The 15844-nt window shown below is 43.2% G+C and overlaps 1 protein-coding gene across 7 annotated transcripts in view; it reads left to right on the forward strand.

Annotated features, from left to right (window-relative positions):
• LOC132381632 (zinc finger protein 239-like) overlaps positions 1-15844 on the forward strand; it is a 107125-nt gene that overhangs the window by 19626 nt on the left and 71655 nt on the right. For 6 of the 7 annotated variants that reach the window (XR_009508091.1, XR_009508093.1, XR_009508092.1 and 3 more), the window contains exon 2: positions 10125-10251. The gene's annotated coding sequence lies outside the window, so the exon portion shown is untranslated. Of the gene's footprint in view, positions 1-10124; positions 10252-10664; positions 10979-15844 lie in introns of those variants that run through there. The other variant, XR_009508098.1, reaches the window with a different exon arrangement.

Below are 15844 nucleotides of genomic sequence, written 5' to 3' on the forward strand. Positions count from 1 at the left end.
GAAGAGGCCAGGAAATTCAATGCCCATTAGCTGCCTTTTTAAAAATTATTTTTAAAATTAATTATTAATTTTAATTTTAAAATGTCTTTAATCTGTTCAACTGAAGTCAGTCAGAAGACCAGTCTCGGGACCACTGGGCTGTTCCCAGTAACAATAAAAACAGACTTTGCTTCCAGAGATCGTGGTGTGCTAATTAACATTCTGACTGTGTTTGAAGCAGCATTCTGGACCACACAGGAAATAGATCGAATGACTATCATGATTAAAGTAGATTGCTATTAATGGATTTTTTCTGACAGGAAAACTTGCGTGGATGTTGCCAGATGTTCAGTACCTGAGTTACAGGGAAAGGTTGGAATAGGTTAGGACTTCATTCCTTGGGGCATAAGAGAATGAGTGGAGATATGATAGAGGTGTACAAGGTTCTGAGAGGTATAGATAGAGGAAGGGCAAACAGGCTTTTCCCACTCAGGCTGGATGAGACGAGAACGTAGGTTTAGGATGAAAGGTGAAATATTGAAGGGGAACCTGAGGGGAGCTTCTTCATTGAGAGGGTGGTGCGAGTGTGGTACAAGCTGCTGGTGGAAGTGGTGGGTGCAGGTTCGATTTCAGTGCAAGAGAGGTCTGGATAAGTACGTGGATGGGAGTGGTATATGGAGGGCAGTGGTCAACGGGGCTAGGCGTATTAGCAGTTCAGCATGGACTGGGTGCGATGATCGGCCTGTTTCTGTGCTGTAACGCTCCGTGACGGTTTGGAAGCTGGCCCACAGGATTCCATGCTGACCAGTCAGCTCCATCCACGTCCCATGTTGCCCCCCCCCCCCATATCTTATTTAGAAATCAACTCCCACCCTCACCCCCATCTACTCTCCAGGGGCAACCACAGTGGGCAATTAACCGACTTGCTGTCTTTGGGATGTGGAAGGAAACGGGAGCACCCTGAGGAAACACAGATGCTGAAAGAGTGGGCAAGCCCCACACAAAGCGGGAGAGTTCAGTTTGAATTTGCTTCTATGTTAAATTGTTTAGATACATTTTAAGCATACAGGATGAGGGAACATGGACAACTTGGTTAACAGCGACAAGTTGGGCCATGGCACCAGTTGCTGTATTGTACTCCTTCATGACTGCAATTTTATTTTTTTGCATTTTATAATTGACCTAATTTTTTATACTCTGAAGTGTCTGGGAAATTACTGGACATAGATAAGAGCCAGTTTCTGGCTTGCCACTTGGTAGCGTTATGTAAGACGAGTTGCTGCCTCACTGTTTAGATTTTCAATAGCACTCGGCCAGCACAGTGCTTACAAAATGCAAGACTTCTTTTTCCAGATGCCATTAGTGAGCATGGACGTCTTGCTGTTGACAGGAAATTCTGGTCATAAACTATTCCTGGGATGGCAGGACTTTCATATGAAGAAAGACTGGATCGACTGGGCTTATACTCACTGGAATTTAGAAGATTGAGGGGGGATCTTATTGAAACGTATAAAATTCTAAAGGGATTGGACAGGCTAGATGCAGGAAGATTGTTCCTGACGTTGGGGGAAGTCCAGAACGAGGGGTCAAAGTTTAAGGATAAAGGGGAAGCCTTTTAGGACCGAGATGAATAAAAACTTCTTCACACAGAGAGTGGTGAATCTGTGGAATTCTCTGCCACAGGAAACAGTTGAGGCCGGTTCATTGGCTATATTTAAGAGGGAGTTAGATATGGCCCTTGTGGCTAAAGGGATCGGGGGTATGGAGAGAAGGCAGGTACAGGGTTCTGAGTTGGATGATCAACCATGATCGTACTAAATGGTGGTGCAGGCTCGAAGGGCCGAATGGCCTACTCCTGCACCTATTTTCTATGTTTCTATGAATCTGCTACAGAAGACCAGGTTGAGTTAGTAAACTGAATTGAACATCGGCTTTTCTGGAGATGCTGGAGAGTGGTAGGCTCTGACTGATGCCTGTGACTAATGGAGTGACACAGGTCTGTTGTCGTTTGCCATCTTTATTAATGATGCCTTGGTAAACCAGATCAGCATATTTGCAGATGATGCCAAGATCGCTGGTGAAGTGAACAGTGAAGAAGAACATTAAAGCTTGCAGTGGGATCTGCCTGACCTGCCGAGTTCCTCCAGTATTTTGTGTGTGTTGCTTGGATTTCCAGCATCTGCAGATTTCCTCTTGGTTGTCAGTAGGATTTGAAGCTGCTGGAAAAATGGGCTGAAAATGGCATATGGAATTTAATGCAGACAGGTGTGAAGTGTTGCACATTATGGTGACAAACAAGGGTAGTGAACAGTAGGTACCAAGGAGACTGGTAGAATAGAGAGATCTGTGAGTACAGATCTATAATTCCTTGAAAGTGGTGTCAGAAGTAGATAATGAGAGCTTTTGGCATTGAGTACGGGAGTTTTATAAAACTCAAGTTTTATAAATCATTGGCGAGGCCAAATTTGGAGTACTGAGTACAGTTCTGTTCATCAACCTACGGGGAAGATATCAATAAGATTTAAAGAGCTCAGAGAAAATTTACAAGGAGGTTGCCATGACCTGAGTTATAGGAAAAGGTTGAACAGGTTAGGACTTATTTCCTGGAGCAGAGGAGAATGAGGGGAGATTTGATACAGGTATAGGAAATTCTGAGGGGTATAGATAGGGCAAATGCAAACAGGATTTATCCACCTAGATTGGGTGAGACTTGAGCTAGAGGCCAAGGTGAAATATTTAAGAGGAACCCGAGGGAAAGATTCTTCACTCAGAGGGTGGTGAAAGTGTGGAACAAACTGCCAGAGGATGTGCTGGATGAGGGTTTGATTTCAACATTTAAGAGAAGTTTGGGTTAAGAACATGGATGGGAGGTGGATATTGATGGTGCAGGTGTGGGTTGATGGGACTAGGCAGGATAACAGTTTGGCATGCTATGATAGATTAAAGGGCCTGTTTCGACCCTGTAGTGCTCTATGAGGATATAAAATCAAAGCTGGTTATCTCTGATAATAGTTCCCAAAGTGGACGATATCGCCCCCTGGAGGTGGTAGAAGTTTCTAAGGAACGATAAAGGTAAACCCCACCTGGTTGGGGTTGCTCGGTAGCAAGAGGGCAGATGAGGGCTTAATTTAAGAAATAAATTACTTATTATAAGTATTTGGTACTCAGTGCCCTATGATTGATTACAATGATCACATAATCACCTAATCTTATGCTAATCCACTGTTCTCTTAGACTTGGCTCAAAGTGTGTTAGAGTTAGAATCATAGAAACATAGAAAACCTACAGCACAATACAGGTCCTTCAGCCCACAAAGTTGTGCCGAACATGTCCCTACCTTAGAGATTATTAGGCTTGCCCATAGCCCTCTATTTTTCTAAGCTCTGTGTACCTGTCCAAAAGTCTCTTAAATGACCCTAACGTATATTTGTTGAAAAGAAATGTGTCACTTCTGTATTTGGCATATCATCAGAAGGAACTGTGTTATTTCCGGGCATGGCCCAGACATTGCTGCTGTCCACTACTGCAGTACCGTGTTAGCTAGTACGATTCCCATACTCTAATCAGGCAGTGATGCCATTCCTGTGAATCGGTATTCAATTGGGTAAAATTCAGAATCTGCTCTTTTGAATGGTCTTGACCACATTTTTCTAGCCCAAAGCCCAACCAAGATATCGCTGCCCCACTTTGTGTACCCTCAGGCAGAGAGTCAGGTTTTGCCCGAGTTACAATGATGTTACATTTTCCCCTTCATTGATCGCAGCACAGGAGGCTGGACCAGGCGATTGACCATGGTGGGTAATCCATTGCAAAAACAGACCAAATGACAGTTTAATGTGGATTATCTGACACAGATTTATATGGGCGACCAATGAGTCTGTTGTGTGAAAAAGATTTTTCAGACGAGGCAATGAAATCAATTAAACAATTAAAGAGAAAGCAAATGAGATATTGGCTTATTTTCAGTCATGAAAACTTCCAAAGACAGACAACACTTCAAAACATGTTTGCCAGCACTTCACATAAAACAGCAAGCTCATTCAACACAAACACGAGGAAATGTGCAGATGCTGGAAATTCAAACAACACACACAAATTGCTGGTGGAACACAGCAGGCCAGGCAGCATCTATAGAGAGAAGCACAGTCAACATTAACAACAACACACACAAAATGCTGGTGGAACACAGCAGGCCAGGCAGCATCTATAGGGAGAAGCGCTGTCGACATTAACAACAACACACACAAAATGCTGGTGGAACACAGCAGGCCAGGCAGCATCTATAGGGAGAAGCACTGTCGACATTAACAACAACACACACAAAATGCTGGTGGAACACAGCAGGCCAGGCAGCATCTATAGGGAGAAGCACTGTCGACATTAACAACAACACACACAAAATGCTGGTGGAACACAGCAGGCCAGGCAGCATCTATAGGGAGAAGCACTGTTGACATTAACAACAACACTCAAAATGCTGGTGGAACACAGCAGGCCAGGCGGCATCTATAGAAGCACTGTTGATGTTTCGGGCCGAGACCCTTCGTCAGGACTCATTCAACATTCCATTGCTCGTTGCTAAATCTGGAAAGCCCCGTACAACTGGAGAAGAACTGGCTCTGCCAGCAGCAACAAAGAAGAGAAATCCTGATGAAAGGCTTCGGCTCGAAAAGTCAACTGTACCCTTTCCCATAGATGCTGCCTGGTCTGCTGGGTTCCTCAAGCACTTAGTGCGTGCTGCCAGTGGTAAGGGAGGTTGAGTATGGTTTTGCAGAAGATCAAATAATTAAAACCATTCCACTGAGTGACAACTCCATTAAAAGACAACTGAAATGTCTGAGAATATGGAAGGCACATTGTGTAACATACTGAGGACAGCAGAATTTGCTTTGCAGTTGGATGAGTCAACTTTGACAGCCAATGGATCTTTGCTACACAATCAAAATGCTGGAGGAACTCAGCAGGTCAGGCAGTGTCTATGGAATGAATAAACAATCGACATTTTGGGCCGATTTTCGGGACTGAAATAGAAGGGGGAAGATGCCAGAATAAAAAGGTGGGGGAAGGAGAAGGAGGCTTTCTGGAAGGTGATAGGTAAAGGTAAGGGACTGGACAAGAGGAATCTTGGGACCAAAGGAGAAGGGGACCTAGGGGGAAGTGATAGGTAGGTGGGAAGAGATAAATAGCCAGAGTGGGGAATAAAAGAAGAAATCTCTGCTCCTTGGTTATGTTCAGAATGAAAGCATGGTTCTAAAGTTGTTATTTGCAAGGGGACCAGAAACAGACACGAAGGGGGAGTCAATATTTTGGGTTGTTGAGAAATTTTTCAACAGAAAGGATATTCCACTCACTAACATTCTTGCTTGTGCATCAATGACAGGACACCACCGTGAGGTTATTACTTTACTGAAAAAGCTGAACCTAACATTTACCATTCACTGTTTCATTCTCAGACAACATCTTGTCACAATAAACTGGCTGAACAAATCATTAAATGCTGTTCCAGGTATCACTGTGAGAACATCAATTCTCCACAATTTCAAGAGCTTTGTACTGAGAATGGTGAACAGTTTGAATGCTTGCTGTTCCACACAGAGTCCAATGGCTCTCAAACGGAAACTGCCTGAGATGCTTTCATGCACTTTTTGAAACTGTTAAAATTCTTTGAAGATTCTAATGTTTCATTCAGTAATTGGCTCAAGAATATTAAACATAGCATTGCTTATTTCTCAGAATTATTCACAAAGTTTGATGAAATCTGTTTTTAATTGCAAAGAAACTGTGAATCTTATTAAAGAAATCAGTTTTCTCCACATTTCTGTCCAAATCAATCCTACACTGGGTACTATGACCATTTCCAATTTCTGAGCCTCGGAGTTGAAAGAAAAAGAAAGAAATCAGACAATGATCTTGAAGTATACTATGCTTATCTGGGTGAGCTGCATAAAGACACGTCAGAGAGATCTCAGGATCTTCCCTCTCTCCAAATTCTTTATTAGTAAGGCTGTCAAAGGTTATAAGGAAAAGGCAGGAGAAGGGCAGGGATATTAACAGCAGATGCAATCTCAATGGCTCTTCACACAGCTTTAGACCACCTGGACAACACAGACACCTACGTCAGAATGTTGTTCATCAACTATAGCTCAGCATTTAATACCATCATTCCCGCAATCCTGATTGAGAAGTTGCAGAATCAGGGGTGCGTGCTTAGCCCACTGCTCTACTCTCTATATACTCATGACTGTGTGGCTAGGCATAGGCCAAATACCATCTATAATTTTGCTGATGATAGTTGGTAGAATCTCAGATGGTGACGAGAGGGTGCACAGGAGTGAGATATGCCAACTAGTGGAGTGGTATTACAGCAACAACCTGGCACTCAATGTCAGTAAGACGAAAGTGCTGATTGTGGCCTTCAGGAAGGGTAAGACGAAGGAACACAGACCAATCCTCATAGAGGGATCAGAAGTGGAGAGAGTGAGCAGCTTCATGTTCTTGGGTGTCAAGATCTCTGAGGACCTAACCTGGTCCCATCATATCGATGCAGTTATAAAGAAGGCGTGACAGCGACGATACTTCATCAGGATTTTGAAGAGATTTGGTATGTCAGCAAATACACTCAAAAACTTCAGTATATGTACTGTGGAGAGCATTCTGACAGGCTGTTCACTATCTGGTATGGGGGGGGGGGGGTGGTGGTTACTGCATAGGACCAAAAGAAGCTGCAGAGAGTTGTAAATCTAGTCAGCGCTATCTTGGGCACTAGCCTACAAAGTACCCAGGACATCTTCAGAGAGCGGAGTCTCAGGAAGGCAGCGTCCATTAATAAGGACCTCCACCACCCAGGGCATTCCCTTTTCTCACTGTTACCATCAGGTAGGAGGTACAGGAGCCAGAAGACACACACTCAGCGATTCAGGAACAGCCTCTTCCCTAAATGGGCATTGAACCTGTGAACACTACCTCTCATTTTTAATATATTTATGTTTTGCACGTTTTTAAAAAATCTATTCAATATACGTATACCGTAATTGATTTACTTATTTATTATTATTATTTTCCTCTTCTATATTATGTATTGCATCGAACTGCTGCTGCTAACTTAACAAATTTCACGACACATGCCGGTGATAATAAACCTGATTCCGAAGTCAGTCGAGATGGAATGGTGAAGCAGGCTCGATGGGTCGGAAGGCCTAATTTTGCTCCCATGTCTTATATCATTTATAAGCAAGATAAAGAAAAAAAAGAATCGGTTTATCAATACAGTACCATCTGAGGAATTCCTTGCCCAGTACCATTTCATCTGCACTTACAGATGTCCCCAAGGGAAATCGATTTGGAGTCGGTCCCTGAGGTTGAAGCTCATTCTGCGCATGCGTCATTGGTGCTGATCAGCGCTGGCTGGCGATTCGTCAGGAGTGAGGCGACGGGGTTCATTCATTGTTCCAATTCGGGTTTCGTGACCTCAATGATTAATTGAGGGTTTATTCACCCCATTTCCCCTATGTTATGTCATCACTTATTATTAGTGTGGTATGCGCATGCTCCGTCTTGCAATCGCGATTTGCTGGACGTTATTTTCGGGCCAATCCAAGCCTCGTAAAGGGAATGTGCTCCAACTAATCGAAGCGGGCGAGAAGCGGGACCTGGGCTGAACCTGTACCTCATAAATCCACCGAATGTTACAGAAACAGGCCCTTTGGCCCAACTAGTCTATGTCAAATAGTTCTCGCGATTCTCTGCTGGATATTCTCCAATGCCAACACATTTATTTCTTAGATAAGGGTCCCCAAAATGCTGACAATACTCCCATGTTAGGTCTGACCAATGCCTTATGTATTTTAGTGTCCTACCACATGTAAAGTACATAGGTGCAGGAAGTCAGGACACGAAGTTTTTTGACAAACTGAATCCAGTATTGTCATGGTGACTTGTGGCAGAGGGTGGTGCTGCAAGATTCCTTACCCAGCTGGCAGGTTGTAACCAGTGGTGCACGCAGGGATCAATGCTGGGACCCTTTTGTTTGTCATGAAACAATGACTTAAAAATTCAGTGATCTGAGAAGTAAGGCAGCTGATGGCATGAAGATTGGTGGAGTTGTAGGTAGTCAGGACGCAGATCAGTCAGAAAGTTGTTTGGAGCAGAGTTAGATGGAATTTAATCCAGACAATAGAGATAAAACATTTCATGATTTATCCAGGAGATGCCGACCGAAGGGGCGTTGTACGCAGACGCCATCTTGACCGGTCTCGTGTTCAGTTTTGATCATCTCCTTTTAGGAAGGTTGTGGATGCTTTAGTGAGAGTGCAGAAGAAATTTGCCAGGATGCTTCCTGGCTTGTACCAGCATGTCTTACCAGGCTAAGCTGAGTGAGCTAAGGCTTTTCTCTTTGGAGCGAAGGAGGTTGAGGGCAACTTAATAGAGGCAAGGGGCAAAGATCGAGTGGATAGCCAGCGACATTTTCTCAAGGTGAAATGGCTAGTGTGAGAGGGCATAATTTGAAGGTGATTGTTGGAAAATGTAGAGGGCATGTCAGAGGTAAATTGATTTTGCACATAGAGTGGGTGGGTGTGTGGAACGCTCTGCCAGGGAGGAACATTAAGGACATTTAAAAACACTTTAGATAGGCACATGGATGGATATGTGGGGTTAGACTAACGTTAGTCAGTTGTGAGGTCGGCACAGTATCGTGACCGACAGGCGTGTGCTGTACTCTGTAGTGTTCTATGTTTAACCATATCTCTGGAAATAAAACTAAATCAAAATCTGCAGATGATGCAGAATGTGCGCTATGATTCGGGTAACATACACAGAAAAGTATGCTCCTTCCCGTGTGCATGTGGCTTTCCTTCAGGTGCTCTGGTCGCCCCCAACAGTCAAAGGACATACCAGTTAGAAGGTTTATTAGTCATTGAAACTGACCCGTGATTAGGCAAGTGGGTTGCTGGGTAGCACAGCTTGAAGGGCCTTTTCCACTTGGTAAATAACTAAACAAACAAATCGGAAGAAAATAGGAGCTGCAGTCACCTGCTAAGCCTTGCAAAGGTTTCGGATAACCTAAAGAAACTCATTATGACAGCCTCGAGAAACTGGGGCTGATTACACTGAAACACAAAGGACAGCTGAGGCAGTTCAAAATTTATGCAGGTAGATCAGTAAAACTTATTTAAATTGTTCAATCAAGAACTTCCAGCAACATACAATAGAATGTAGCAGACTTTGCTCTGTGCGATCTAAAGGTCCCGGGGGCAGAATTTACAAGGTACAGAACAGGTTCAGTACAATGTGAAATTCCTTCTGCCATGTCCCACCAAAGACTGGAAGACAGGTACAAGAGAGAATAAGGATTGAGTATCGTCCCATTAAACATTCAGCCCAGCGTGTCTGGAGCTCAGGGAGTCTGATTGCTCAGCAATGCAGTGACGTCACAATGACGTCTCCCTCCTGCCACAGTGTCCCACTGGGAGATCAGGCCTCAAACACGCGCTGCCTGCTTATACTGCGAGTGCTGGGGAAGGACCCACACTGAGACTATGGAGCACAGCTCGATGGGGAAAAGAAGAGGAGAGGAGGGCAGGTAGGCGATATACTGACTAAGATCAAGCTTCAGTTACAGAGCTTTCAGACTCCAGCAGTGGTGATTGAATTCAGTAACTTTCAAGTGTAGGGTGGGGGGGGGGGGCTGGAAGAGGGAAGCAAGAAACAGACTGGGAGAGTGATGTGCAAGGAAAGATTGTGCAAAATCATGTATTGTGAATGTAAGAAGGGAAAGAAACATCAGAAGATCGAAATACTGCACTGCTGTGCCTTACGTGAAACTCCAGGCTCTGGAGCAGCACCTTGCACTGTGTATTAGAGACGAGATTGTTTTGAATGAATAAAGGAAGTTTTGGTTGACAAGGAGTTAGGCTGTACCCTAAAATGTATGGAAAATCGTGAGAGATACTGATCTGATAAAGGGAATGGGGGAACTGTAGGAGGTGAAGTGTACCATGGGGATTTGAATTGGAGATAAGGAAAAATACATGAGTACTGTCTATATGGTCAGCAATTGAGAGACACTGATGGGCAGAGAGATGTAGGGCTCTACGTAAACTGGTAATAACTACAGGAGTGATTACTGTGTTGGCTTTTATTTGAAGGAGGCTGAAATACAAAGGGGAGGAAGATCAGGACTCTGCTCCTGTGAAATGATTCATCAGCCTTGGACTACAAAACTTTGGAGATATGCTGAATTGTCACGGCAGCTGGCAGGTTGAAATGATGAAGGTACGTACATCTGTATTACTGCATTGCAGTGGAGGGGTATAAATTGTGAAGTATTTCCACTGAGTTCAGGGCAAAGGGGCACAATCAAACCTAAGGGGTTTACGGCAGACACTGCTGCACCCGAAAGGTAAGGGACTCATCCCCAAAGGGCGACTAAAGTTACATCTTCAATATCGAATAGCAAATTGTTAGATCTGTTTTTGATCTAAGCTAAAATGCAGTTGTTAGGTTTACAAGTCTTCAAGATGATCTGATATTTGAAAAGGGTATAATATATTAAAATCAGAGCCAAGCCAAATAAGAGAAAAATTAGGAAATACAATATTGTAAGGGTGGAAAAGATGTGGAATAGTCTCCCATTAGAATTGGTAGAATGATTTAAAACCTGAGATGAATGATCTTTTCTTGCACAGCACCTTTAAAGAAGATGGAATGAAGCGTTAGATCAGCCAGTATATCGATGAATGTTGGAACAGCTCAATGGGATCTTTCCCTGTTCATATATCTAGCTGCAGAATAGAAAGAAACACAATAAATTTCATGGATAGTTGTTCAGAAGTTATTGGAACCTATCTCGGAACAAAATGATTAAGAACTTATACAAGTTTGAGCTGACCATAGGAAACCAATGTACGTCCTTCGGGGTTTGGGGTTTACGTAGTTCAGTGTAGTTTTTGTATTGTTCATGTAGCACCACGATCCTGAAAAATGTTGTCTCATTTTTACTGTCTACTGTACCAGCAGTTATGGGTGAAATGACAATAAAAAAGTGACTTGACTTGGTCAGGTTGGACTAAATGTACCGTCTCAGTCAGATTGCTATAGTATCAATGTATGTTGTCTGAGTGGACTGCCGGGAGAAACAATTGATAAGGGTTAGGGCAAGATATAACCAAAGGTCACATTGATTCACAAAAGATTGTATTTAACTAGCCGCTAAAAGCAGAACACGCTTGTAATCTTGAGGCAACTAATCTGTACCCAACAAATTGCCACCAAAGCACTGTGATAATGAGAGGATAATCTGTAATGCTGGGGAGTAACAACCTTTGCCTACACACTGTGCAGGTATTTGGCCTTGCTCCTTTAAAAATTAAGGATGTTTCACTTTCTAGAGCTCCATTTTCTGACAAAGTTCTTCTCAATCTCTAGTTGCATTGAACAGGGATTATTTTTATTTGATTATCTCCAGATTTTGCACATCTTTAGCAAAGAAGACATTCTGTTAAAATCTTCAGTTTTAAAAGATCTGAAGGACAGCCGAATAGAGATTTTTAAAAATCTTTGCAGACAGAATGAAATTCAAGAATTTTTTCTGCTCTTCATAATGAAGTGAATAATGTTGGGAGAGCGAGTTCAGCATGGGATACCCTCAGAGGTGGAGTTGTGTTCCATTTTGGGCTCCAATCCACATAAAGGATACCATAAACTCAAGATATTTTCCAAATGTTAGAAAACTTGAGTAACACGCACAAAAGTGCTGGAGGAACTAAGCAGGTCATGCAGCATGTATGGAGAGCAATAAACAATTGATGTTTCAGACAGAAATCCTTCATCAGGACTGGAAAGGAAGGGGACGGAAGCCAAAGTAAAGAAGTGGAAGGGAATCACCATTCTTTGAAAAAAAAAGAGGGCATCACAGATATTCTAGAATACAATGCCACATCTGGAGTGGAGAAGGAGGAATTGAGACTTTTCACCTCCCTCTGGTTCTCCGCCTCCTTTGCTTTCTTCCATAGTCCACTCTGTTCTATTAGATTCCATCCTCTTCCCACCTATCCCTTCCCAGTTTTCTACTTCATCCCTCCTTACCCCCACCCCCCAGCATCTGGTCCCACCTGTTAACTGCCAGCTTGTATTCCTACCCCTCCTCCATCTTCTCACTCTGCTTCCATTCTTCCCGGTCTCCAACAGGGGGTCTTGGCCTGAAACATTGACTGTTTAATCCCCTCCACAGATTGCGACCTGACCTACAGAGCTCCTCCAGCACTTTCTGCATTTCACAAAAAGGATATTTTGCCGTGGGAATGTGCAATTCAGGCTTTGGAGGGGAACTGGAATTTGAAACATGGAATGAGTGTCGACAGGCTTCATAAGCTTATTTTGAGTTTGGACGGCTGCAGGTTGGCCTGATTCAGGAATACGACATGTTGAAAATACTTGGCAAAGTGGCAATATAAAATTATTTTCATGCAACGGACAACCTGCCTGAGGAGGTCAGCACGGTGGGCAGCATATATTGGGGAGGAACTGCTAATGTTTTGGGCCAAAACGCTACATCAGGGCATGATGGTCGTTAACCCCATGAGTTCCATTAGCAGGTAGTTTGATGCTCCAGATTCCAGAATCTGCAGTCTTTTGTATCTCCACTAAAATATTTTCAGACTGTTGGTGGAGTTCAGAACAGAATGTCATATCACCGAATTAGAATTAATATACTGGGTATGACACCGAAAAGGACTTCCCCCCCACTTTTTTGGTAAATATCTGCCCTGAATGATTGTGGGAGATTACAGAAATTTCTACGATGCCAGGCTTGCCGATCTTGTAGAAGTAACCTTAAACAAGCTGAAGGAACCCAGTTCTCAGATGGATTCAAATTCATTAATCCTACCCTACATGAAACACAAAAATGTAGAAATAAACATATTAGTTAAAAGAAGCCAATTTATTTAACACCTTTATAGTTAATGAATCATACAAATATTCAGTAGCTTAATAGCAAAAGAATCAAACCCTAGAATGATCAACATCGTAGCAGCATCTCAACTTTGCAGTCAACTCTGGATTAATTCTCTGGTGTGTCTGTAAATTTGACAGCTGAATGAATCCCTTCCCACACACGGAGCAGAACTGTCCCTGGTGTGAACACACAACAGGTTAGACAAACAAATGAATATCTTTATACTCACGGTGCAGCAGAATGGTCGCTCCCCAGTGGTTTGTGCATCAAAAGGCCGGCTAAATGATTGAATCCCTTCCCACACGCTTAACATGAGGAGTGGCCTTCGCCCCATGTGGACCCCCTTGTGAACCAGGAGACTGGAAGAGCAAATTAATCTTTTCCTTCACATGTAGTATGTGAACGGCTTCTCTCCAGTGTGAACTTGCTGGTGTCTCAACAAGGGATTGACTGAATGCCTTGGTGCAGGTGTACGCCCATTTCCCGGTGTGAACCTGCTGCTGTGGTAGGAGGCTCTGTGAATGGGGGGATCTCATGGGCTGCTCCACGGTGCAAACTTGCTGAAGTGTCCGCAGATACTGAGAGCTTTTCACAATTAGGACCATGCTATCATTTCTCGTCACTGTGACCTCAGTGACGTGCCTTCAGCTGAGATGACTCGGGGAATCCTTTCCCACACACTGTACAGCGTCAACTCCTGTTGGTGTGTCAGCAGCTGGGATGAATTTCCTATACACGGAATAGATAAACGGCTTCTCCTTGCTGTGCACCCACTGGTGAATTTCTAGTTGGGGTGGGTAAATGAATCCCATCCCACAGTCCCCACACATACACGGTTTCTCCGTGATCAAAGCGACATTGTGACTTTACAGGTCGGGTAATCGCTTGAAACCTCGTTCACATGCACACACACAGAACAGTACAGCACAGAAACAGGTCCTTCGGCCCATCTAGTCTGTGCTGAACCACTTAAGATGCTTAATCCCATTGACCATAGCCCTCCATTCTCCTCCCATCCAAACTTCTCTTAAATGTTGTAATCGAGCTCACGTGTACCACTTGCGCTGGCAGCTCGTTCCACACTCTCACAACCTTCTGAGTGAAGAGGTTTCCCTTAAACATTTCACCTTTAACTCATGACCCACCCAGTCTCAGTGGAAAAAGCCTGCTTGCATTCACCCTATCTATACGCCTCATAATTTGCTATACCTTTATCAAATTCCCCCTCAATCCAAGGAATAAAGTCCTAACCTATTCAATCTTTCCTTACTACTCAGGTTTCCCACTCCCAGCAACATCATAAATTTTCTTTGTACTCTTTCAACCTTATTGACATCTTTCCTGTGGGTAGGTGATGAAAGCTAGACACAACACTCCAAATTAGGCCTCATCAACGTCCTTTACAACTTCAACATATCATCCCAACTCCTGCACTTTAAAAAATGAGTGGCCGTGCAAGTAGGGGACTGGTGAGGGAGGTCACTATGACAACTCTGGAGCAGTTACAAGCTTCAGTGGCTGAGATGGGAGAGACTGCACATACATCAGTGGCCTGGGTGCTTCACCAGTCACAGCTTTATGGGAGAGTGGCAAAGAGAAAGCCACTGTTGGAAAAAACTCACATGAAATCTTAGCATGTGGGAGACTCTGAAGTCAGCTGGAAGAAAGTTATATGCTCCAATGAAACCAAAATCAAGCTTTCTGGCCATTAGACTAAACACCGTTTGACTTAAGCCAAACACGGCACATCATCAAAAACACACCATCCCGACCATGAAGCGTGGTGGTGGCTACATGATGCTATGGGGATGCTTCACTACAACAGGCTCTGGACGGCTTGTGAAGGTAGAGGGTAAAATGAATGTAGCAAAGCACAGAGAAATCCTGAAGGAAAACCTGATGTAGTCTGCAAGAGAACTGCAACTTGGAAGATTTCTTTTCAAACAAAACAATGACCCCAAACATAAATCCAAAGCTACACAGGAATGGCTTTAAAAACTACAAAGTTAATATCCTGGAGCAACCAAGTCAGAGTGCAGATCTCAATCCAATTAAGAATTTATGGCTGGACTTGAAAAGGGCTGTTCCCTCACAATCCCCATGCAATCTGACAGAGCTTGAGCTGTTTTGTAAAGAAGAATAGAGAAATATTGCAGTGTCCAGATGTGCAAAGCTGATAGAGACCTATCCACACAGACCCAAGGCTGTAATTGCTGCCAAATGTACAGCTACTAAATACTGACTTAAATGGGGTGAATACTTATGCAATCAATTATTTTGTACTTTATATTTGTAATTAAATTAGATTACTTTGTAGAGATCTGTTTTCACTTTGACATGAGTCACAGAAAAAGACTTTTCATGTCAAAGTGAACACACATACACACGTGTAAAACACACACACACACACAACACCTATAAGTATAACAATCCGATGTATCAAACAATGCCAAATTACGTCCACTGTGATTCATTGTTGCAAAACAATAACACATAAAAACTTCCAAAGGTTATAGGTATTGTATATATCTGAAAAAAGCTTTTGGTATCTTCTTTTATCCTATTAGATAGCTTAGCTTCATATTTCATCTTTCCTCTCCTGTTGATTTTTTACTTGCCTATTGGTTTTTGAAGGCTTCCCACTAATCTTTCCTATTCTGTATGCCTTCACTTTTGTTTTTATGCGCTGCTCACGTCCGTTTCCGATCAACTTTGGCCAGCTCCTCTCCTGTGCTTCTGTCGTTCCTTTTACTCCACTGCAATTCCAATACAACCGATTTTAGCTTCTCCTTCTCTAATTGCAGCGTGACTTCTATTAGATTATAGTCACTCACTCTTTAAAGATTACCTTACGCTCCCGAATCCCATCTGGTTCATTACACTGCACCTAATCCAGAATTGCCTTTGCTC

The sequence above is a fragment of the Hypanus sabinus genome, chromosome 26 (assembly GCF_030144855.1).
Source record: "Hypanus sabinus isolate sHypSab1 chromosome 26, sHypSab1.hap1, whole genome shotgun sequence".
NCBI classification, from domain to species: Eukaryota; Metazoa; Chordata; class Chondrichthyes; order Myliobatiformes; family Dasyatidae; genus Hypanus; species Hypanus sabinus.